Below are 10,000 nucleotides of genomic sequence, written 5' to 3'. Positions count from 1 at the left end.
GCCGGAGGACATACTGGGTAGCAGTCCGAGTTCGAAGTTACGAAACTCCGGAGTTGCAAGTATCTATAGAAGTGTGACCTAGGGATCTTGTATTTCTGTACTAGCTGGACAAAGGAGGCAAAGTTGCCGTCTATATAGAGGTCAGACAGCGTAATCACTCCACTCCCAACCCAACTGTCAAAGGCCTTATCCATCGTTGATGGGACAAACATGTGATTTCTTGTGATCGGAGCAGCCAGTGATAGTTCCCTGAGGGAGAAGGTTCTTCTAAATTGGTTCCACACTTTTATCGAGTGGATGACAACTGGGTTCGAGGGAAAGCTAGATATGGGCTGTGTGAACGGGAGCTTAGCACATAACAAGGCAGATATGGAGGTGGATTTAACCGACACACTCTCCAGTACTGTCCACCAGGGGGCTGTGTCCTCCCCCTTTACCCAGTATAATAACGATCTTATGTTTGCTGCCCAGTAGTAGTAAATAAAGTTTGGAAGCGCCATCCCACCCATTACGCGGGGTCTCTGTTCGGATCTTTCAAGAATGTTCTATTTGAATCCCTCCGAAAGGGCTGACAGGCACCACACAATGGATGACTCAATGGTTAGTCATTAGAGTTTGTTTATTTGAACAAACTAGTTGAGATGTTTTCTCCACAATACAACCTTTATAATTCCCACAGTTGACCACAGGCTTACCATAGGTCAAAAACCTGTGAAACAGAACAAAATGCAGTGCATACACATTAATCATAATATTAATATACAATATATATTAATATCAATACCAATCAATCAATTAATATTAATATTAATATCAATATACATATTAATATATCAATACCACTATCAAATATACATACACTATTCATTTTATATATTATATTATATATATAATTTATATTTATATATATACATTCCACTATACACTTTATCAAACCAGCATGTCATGTCCCCTTTAATTGTGGGTGAAAGGAGGGAGAACTAGAAAGACTCCATTTCCCAGAATGCATGGCAATGTTTACTTCCTCCTCTATAACGCAAGCCACTGAGCTCCCCACACACAACGGACAAGATAGCAGTTCCATTCATCAAAGCACACACACGCTCACACCAAAGTTCCCCACATGAATCTCACTGTGACAAACCGGGAAAGCCACCAGGACACTAGTTCAGCTTTGCACCTACGGCGAGGTGCGTTAGCCTAGCCATAAGCTAGCGGCAAACATTCAGACACAACGTTCATTCATTCAGCCAGCATCACTAACACCGTGCACTATGCAAATATTATCCGCAGGCTGCATTAGCAGCCAGCAGCCAACGTGATACATTACATTGTACATATGTGACACAGCCAAGTTAACATTGCAATCCCTTAATAAAGTCCACTTACCAATGGGCGATGTGATCCTGTCAGTGCTATAGTGAGAAGTGACAGCCCGCCACCATTTGAAAGGCAGCTGCGCGAACTGCGCATGCTCAGTCCCAATCACAAACACCTGTTAACTTATTTAGACCCCTTTACACATCTGATCCTTATATTAAATAAACCAAAAGTCTTGACACCTCCCACTTGGCCGACTGATACAATCCAAGGAGGCCACTAAAATACAGGCCACTATAAATACAAGTCACTAGAGTGTTAATGGGCATCTCAGCCTTAAATCAAACTGTTGTAACTATCTACATTAAAGTGCTTTTAACTAAGTGTCCTTCAAAGGTAAGTGGGACATTGTGAACACAACCCGCATCATGAACACAAACTAACTAAGGAGGTGGGCCCCACCACCTTTCCTCCTACTGAGTGTAGGTTTGCCCTTGAACCACTCAGTTGCCTCACAGGGTTACCCGCTAACTAAACAAAAGAGAGTCACAAAGTCTTTTGGGTACCCGATGGTGAGGACTTCTTCTGCTGGTCTTCAACCGGAATCAGGACCACCAGCCTCCGCACATCCCTGCGAAGGACGATGGTTGTGGGCAGGGTAAAGTCCTTTGCCCGGGGCCTGGATACATGGGGGGCAGGAAACCCTAGGCAGGTTGCGACGTCCGCGTCACGGACCACCCCCTTCTTGTCTGGATACGTGAAGACGATCCGGCCAAGCCGGAACTGTCCTCTTAAGGCATTCTGGTCTGCGATCCAGACCACATCTCCAACCTTGACACTCCTCTCTGCTCGGTGCCACTTATGGCGGATGAACAAGTTTGGCCCTGCCAGTTCGCTCCATTTCGACCAGAATTTGTCCACCCCAGCCTGGACAGCCCTCAGCCTGCGCCACGGATGAGTTTCCACATCAATCCCTTGCATGTCTCCTCCTTGTCCGGTGCGCCCGAGGATAAGGGAGTTAGGAGTTAGGTACTCGACTGTGTCCTCTTGTTCCTGTGCCTTGGCGTCGATGGGTCGTTCGTTGGTTAAGTTGGCTGCCGAGTAGAGGAGGGTCTGGAACTCCCCCCAGGTGTAGCAACCGGTGGTTCCATCGAGGCTGTTGAGAGCTCTTTTTATGAGCTTAACAGCTGCCTCTGCTGCTCCGTTCCTGTGGGGCGAATCCGCAGGATGGAAGTCCCACTGCCACTCAGTGCCATTCTTGGCGGCTGCGTTCTCGACCGATGCCTTCTGCACACATGCTAGGTGCCTGTGCAACTCTCTCAAGGCAGGCTTGGCGCCTACAAAGTTTGAGCCTCTGTCCGACCATAACCTCCTGGGATGCCCCCTTAGAGCAGTGAATCGGGAGTAGGCCTGAAGAAAGCTCTCCGAAGACTGGTCGTCAACAAGGTCAGCGTGGACGGCCCTGGAAGCCATGCAGCAATACACGACTCCCCATACCTTCTTCCTGGTTCTTTTCTTGACGGCGTCCCTCACCTCAAAGGGGCCGAAAAGGTCCAGTGTGGTATTCTCAAATGGGTTTGCCCTGCTGGTACGCTCCGGAGGGAGGTTTCCCATCACTTGCCGGCATAGCTTGGCTCTCTGCTTCTTGCAAGGGACGCACTCGTTGACCACCTTTTTGACAGTTCTCCGACCTTGTACTACCCAAGACTTTCTTCTTGTGCGCAGCAGTGTGGCTGCAATGCCTTCATGATTGGCCTCATGAGCTTCTCTAGCCAGCAAGGTCCCCAGCCATGATTTGTAAGGGATTAACGGTACAGCTGTTCCGTCTTCACTCCATGATTGGACTCTACCGCCGCAAAGCAAGAGTCCTGTGTTGTCATCTCTGGTCACAACAAGGCGGTTCAGGGTTGTGTCCTGAAAGTTTACACCGTCTTGAGCTGCAAGGGCCAAGTCTTGGAAGGCCACCATTCTCTCTCTTGCAGAGAGCTCTGGTCCCCTTGCCTCCCACTTTGCTGAATCTGAGGCTTGGTATTTAGCGCTCAGCCAGGATTCCGCAGCTCGTCGGACCCAGGCGACAGTTCCACCTAGCTTTGTCAAGCTACTGAACCGGTTGGGCTCCACAAGGCTTACGAGAGCAACACCCCAGGGTGGTTTCCTCTTTGGCCTGTTTGCTTGGTCTTTTGCCTTCAGCCAGGATTCCGCAGCTCGTCGAACCTGGGCGACAGGCTTGTCGAACCATTTGGGCTTGACGAGGCTCACGAGAACAACACCCCAGGGTGGTTTCCTCTTCGGCCTGTCTGCTGCTGAAGTTGGACCTTGGACATTCAGCGGAGGTTGCAGCGCAGAGTCTCTCGAGTCTGCACCAACGTCAGTGTTGCTGGGGCCTGAGAGCTTTTGTGATTGAGCCCTGGTGACTACAGCTGAGGATGCTTTTCTCTGCAGTCTTTGGATGTCATCAGCGACGTTAGTCACAATTTTGCTGGCCATCTTGACAGGCCACTCAGCTTCAGGCCATCCCAAGAACTTTGAGCCTCGTTGCCACTCTGACTCATAATGCTCCTCTGGAGTTGCTCCCCTTGTGACGATGTCAGATTTGTAGGGATTTCCTCTGCCCGCTTCTTGGTAGGAGTCTCTCACGATCATCACTTCTTTCCATTTTACGGGTGTGGCAAGACCCATGGGGTCGTAGAATCCAGCGACCTGGCTTAGCAGTACTCGACGGGTCAAGGGGTTTGGAGTGTTACTTCTCACTTCCTCTTGGCGCAGATCGAGTCCAGTACTCATCTCGCCTCGCTTTCTCGAGAAATTGATGGACGTCATTATGCGAAGCTCGTCAGTCTCTGGTTCATAGCCAACTCCCAGTGCTTTGCTTTCTTCATCCCGCATCTGGTTGGATAACACCAGAGTCTTGGGTGCAGACACAGTTGTCTTTGGGTTACTGGAGCTGTCCACAGTTCCAGACCTCCCACTTTGGGCTGACAAGACCCACGGTTTGAGGGAGAAGCTTAGAGTGGTCAAGGGCCTGGAGTTGTAAGCACCGGGGTATGTGCCGGAACCACCTTGCGGTGCGTGGAAGATGTCATATGGTGTACTCATGGCATTCAGAAGTGCACCATAGTTGAGACTGGGGGCCATGCTGGGCAAGCTAGGCTGGACGCCGCCTACAGGGGTTTGAGTGACTACAGGGGTTTCAGTGACTACAGGGGAGAACTGGTCAGGGTCTGTGTGAGCTGGTTCGTTGCTGCTTGTTTATCGCCGTGCTCTTTGCCTTCAGGCTTTACCTGTTCTCGCAGGCCGTCGTCGTTGTCAGGCTGGTCCCAGTCTCGCCGCGACCATTCCTCCCACAGTGTCTCATGTCGTAGCTTTAGCTCCTTGCTACGGTCCCTTGACTCCATTAAATTAGTTACTGGAATCAGGTCTGTCCACTCACTCACAGCTTTGTAGAGCTCGCCAATCTCCCGATTCAGCATTTTATTCACCAGTTCAATCTTCCGTTCGCGCTCCCTCCTAGTCATCTTCTTAAGGTCAGTTGCCTCGGCCTCGTCCAATGCTGCTTCAGCCCATTTAGAGAGGGTAGCAATGTCCCCTTCAGCAAACCTGGTCCAGAAGCTCTTTACGACGATGTCATTAATTCCATCAAACGTACGGTCGCATTCTGCCATTTTCTCGTCGACTTGCACCGCCTTCTTTGTGGTCTCTTCATCGTCCGCTTCTCTCAGGGCCGTGCCATAATCAGAACCAGCATCTGTGACTCTGGCATGCTCCATTTTGAAGTTCGACCATGCACCTCTCAGTTCACTTTCATTTAGTGCGTGAGCCCTGGAGGTGAGATGGTTGGCTCTTCTGGCAAAAGCAAACTGGGCTGCTGAACGCCTCTGCTTCAGCTTCTCCAGCTCCTCCTCTGTCGCTGCCATCTTGCTAACTTTTCCTTCTTCGACCGTTGTTGACTTGAGCTTTTCTCCCAACTGGGCTTAATAGTCTTGTTTTCCGACTGTTCCCTTTTATTGGCGTTAGCTCTTTGTCTTCGGCTAGCAGGTTTAGCAGATGTACAGGGGGCAGTATGGATGGGCTGTTAGCTAACAGTCAGATGGGTTAAGCAGTCTCTTTAATTAATTATTTTGGTCCTTGCTTCAAGGTCATCCGGCCTACTCTCTTGAAAGCCGGGCCTTGGTTTATGATGAACCAATTGGTTTTTGACTGCGTCAATTGGTTTTTGACTGCGTCAATTGGTTTTTGACTGCGTCAATTGGTTTTTGACTGCGTCACTTGGTTGACTGCGTCACTTGGTTGACTGCGTCACTTGGTTTTTGACTGCGTCAATTGGTTTTTGACTGCGTCACTTGGTTGACTGCGTCACTTGGTTTTTGACTGCGTCAATTGGTTTTTGACTGTTCGGATCTTTCAAGAATGTTCTATTTGAATCCCTCCGAAAGGGCTGACAGGCACCACACAATGGATGACTCAATGGTTAGTCATTAGAGTTTGTTTATTTGAACAAACTAGTTGAGATGTTTTCTCCACAATACAACCTTTATAATTCCCACAGTTGACCACAGGCTTACCATAGGTCAAAAACCTGTGAAACAGAACAAAATGCAGTGCATACACATTAATCATAATATTAATATACAATATATATTAATATCAATACCAATCAATCAATTAATATTAATATTAATATCAATATACATATTAATATATCAATACCACTATAAAATATACATACACTATTCATTTTATATATTATATTATATATATAATTTATATTTATATATATACATTCCACTATACACTTTATCAAACCAGCATGTCATGTCCCCTTTAATTGTGGGTGAAAGGAGGGAGAACTAGAAAGACTCCATTTCCCAGAATGCATGGCAATGTTTACTTCCTCCTCTATAACGCAAGCCACTGAGCTCCCCACACACAACGGACAAGATAGCAGTTCCATTCATCAAAGCACACACACGCTCACACCAAAGTTCCCCACATGAATCTCACCGTGACAAACCGGGAAAGCCACCAGGACACTAGTTCAGCTTTGCACCTACGGCGAGGTGCGTTAGCCTAGCCATAAGCTAGCGGCAAACATTCAGACACAACGTTCATTCATTCAGCCAGCATCACTAACACCGTGCACTATGCAAATATTATCCGCAGGCTGCATTAGCAGCCAGCAGCCAACGTGATACATTACATTGTACATATGTGACACAGCCAAGTTAACATTGCAATCCCTTAATAAAGTCCACTTACCAATGGGCGATGTGATCCTGTCAGTGCTATAGTGAGAAGTGACAGCCCGCCACCATTTGAAAGGCAGCTGCGCGAACTGCGCATGCTCAGTCCCAATCACAAACACCTGTTAACTTATTTAGACCCCTTTACACATCTGATCCTTATATTAAATAAACCAAAAGTCTTGACAGTCTCTGCAGCATAGATCTTTTGATCCGGGGCGGTTTTTTGTTCCAGATAAAGGAAGATATCTGGTTGTTTATCTTGGAGAAGAATGTCTTGGTCAAAAAGACTGGAAGACTCTGAAATACATATAGAAATTTCGGCAATACATTCATCTTTATTGTGTTGATTCTCCCACCCAGGGATAGCGACAGGGGGTCCCAACATTCAACATCTCTCGCCAGGTTAGATAGTAAAGGTTGATACTTAGCCATATATAGGTCCTTATGTTCATGCGTGATCCATATCCCGAGGTACTTGAACTTTTTAGGGCTAATTTTAAACGGGAATGTGCTCAGAGGTATCCGATCCGCCGAGGTGCCGACGGGCATCAGTTAGCTTTTTTGAATGTTGATTTTGTATCCGGATATTTTGCCGAAGTCCGCAAGTAGGGTCATCAACCGAGGAAGACTCGTTTGGGGTTGTGATATATACAACAACATGTCGTCCGCATAGAGCGAGACTTTATGCTCTGAGCCCACGCGCATGATCCCCTTGATATCGGTGTTCTGCCTCAGAGCCAGCGCAAGGGGCTCCATTGCGATCGCGAAAAGGAGTGGAGATAAAGGACATCCCTGTCTCGTACCCCTATGGAGTTCAAAGTAGGTGGATAGATTGTTGTTGGTGCGAACGGCAGCCATCGGAGACGTATATAGAATTTTAATCCAAGCTATGAGTTTAGGGCCAAACCCAAACCTCTCCAGAGTGTGAAAAAGATAGTCCCACTCCACCCGATCAAACGCTTTTTCCGCATCAAGGGAGAGGACCACCTCAGGTGTTCCGGGTGGAGAGGGGCTATACAGGATATTTAGGAGGCGTCTGATATTAAAGAAAGAGTACCGATTCTTGATGAAGCCTGTTTGGAGGGAGAACCCCCTCCAGACGACGGGCCAGAACCTTAGCGAGAACCTTGACATCGGCGTTAAGGAGGGAAATTGGACGGAACGAGCCGCATTCCAGTGGGTTCTTGTCTTTCTTAAGGATTAAGGAGATAACCGCTTGGCTCATGGTCGGAGGAAGAGAATTTGTTGAGAATGATTCATCAAATACGGCTAGCAGCAGCGGGGACAGCTGGGTTGAGAATTTTTTGTAGAAGTCTGTAGGGTAGCCGTCTAGCCCCGGGGACTTGCCACTCTGCATAGATCTAATCGCTGACGTAATCTCTGCAACCGTCAGTTCCTCCTCCAGATCTGGGGCCCTCTCTGGGTCGACTGTCGGGACGCAGAGGGTCCTATAGAAATCGTCTAGCGTGGAGGGCCCCACTTGCGAGTCCGAGGTGTATAACGATTGGTAGAAAGTTTTAAAGCTTTTATTAATTTTAAGGTTGTCAGTGGCTTTTGAGCCTCGCTCGTCATTGATAGTGGGGATGGACTGGTTGGCAGTTCTTTGTCGCAGCTGATGGACAAGTATCCGTCCGGCCTTCTCCCCATGTTCATAGTACCCCTGTCGCGTTTTAGTAATGAGGTACTCAGCCTGTCACGTTGACAGGAGGTCAAACTCAGTTCGCAGCGATATACGTTTTTTCAACGTGTCGGTTGATGGCGAGTGGCTATGTAGTCTATCTAGCTCCAAAATCTCGTCCGTCAGTTGCTTAAGGCATGCCGTGTTTATCTTCTTTTGGTTGGCGCAATATGAAATCACCTGTCCCTTAAGTACGCCTTCAGTGATTCCCAAATGGTTAAAGAAGACATTCCCGGAGTCTTATTAATGTCGAGAAATAATGTAATTTCCGAGGTGATGAAGCTTGTGAAGGCTTCCTCCGACAGGAGCAAAGGGTTGAGTCTCCACTGGCGGTGGCCGAGCCGTGTATTCGGGATACTCATTTTCATAACTAAGGGACCATGGTCTGAGATAACTATCGCTCCGTATTCGCATTTGGTTACGAGGGGAAGGAGTCTCTTATCCAGGAGAAAGCTGTCTATGCGCGAGATGGTATTATGGACCGGGGAAAAAAAGGAGTATCCTCTGGATGTAGGATTACGAAACCGCCACACGTCAGCTACCCCATATGATTTAAGAAAGCGCCGGATTGCGCGGGCCGAGCTAGACTGGGGGGCCTTTCTGGGCGAGCTACGGTCCAGCACCGGGGAGAGTGCACAATTCATGTCGCTGCCAAGGATGAGATGGTGCGAGGTCATATCCGGTAGGCGAGAAAAAAGGCTGGTGAAGAACGAAGGGTTGTCCCAGTTTGGTGCGTAGATATTAGCCAGAATGACCGGAAATGAATGCAGTTTCCCCACTACTATAATATAGCGCCCTGCAGGGTCGGCCTCTACACTTGACATAGTAAATGGCGTGTTTTTATCTATCAAAATGGCTGCTCCCCTGGCCTTTGTGTGGAAGTTGGAGTGATACATCTGTCCCACCCACCCTCCCCCCCCCCCAGTCGAGCATGGTCCGCAGTTTTTAAATGCGTCTCCTGTAAAAACGCTATGTCTACCTTGAGTTGTTTTAAATGTGTAAGTACCTTCTTACGCTTTACTGGGTGGTTGAGTGATTTAACATTCCAACTCACGAAATTGACAGAGCACCCTTCCAGCCCCATGGTATCACCCGTGTCGATCATAGTAGATGAGAGAGGCCATGCATCTGGAACCTAGAGAGAGCTCAGCACAACTGCAGGTGAAAAGCAAAACAGACGTCTGATCAGTTAAGCATGTTGAATGTACAAGTCCGGTAACCCCCCCCCCCCCCCCCCCCCCCCCCCTGACACCTATAAAAAACAAGGTGCCCAAAATACCCTTCAGAAACTAATCCACACATAATGTGCTTGTGTTGGAGGTGTTCTACCTATGGAGCCAGCCGCTCAGGCCCCCGTCGAGCCCCTTAGGTAAAAGAAAATAATAAAGAGAAAGAAAAGAAAAGTAAGAGTAAACGTTTTTACTCAGATCTTGGTATTATATAAGGTCGTCAGCTGTCCAGTGGGATATACCCAACCAGGTAAGGTAATATAGGTGGCAACGGTAAACGGTAAGCATAACAATAATATATTAACATTAACAACCTCACATCAAGCAGGTCCTGAAATAAGGCAAAACACCTTACTCCCGAGCAAGGGCAACCAACATGCCCCGTTAAACACAAAAAAGGGTGCCTGATTGGGTGATATAGAATAAATTGGAAGAGGTGTGGGAGTGTGCGTGTGTCCATGCGTCTACAAATGGGTGTGTACCTGGGCATATGCCCTTCAGTGTTCGTGCAGTTGCGTGCACGTGAACCT

This window comes from Notolepis coatsorum (assembly GCF_963971535.1).
Source record: "Notolepis coatsorum genome assembly, chromosome: 4".
NCBI lineage: Eukaryota > Metazoa > Chordata > Actinopteri > Aulopiformes > Paralepididae > Notolepis > Notolepis coatsorum.
Note: the sequence above shows the minus strand (reverse complement) of the source record.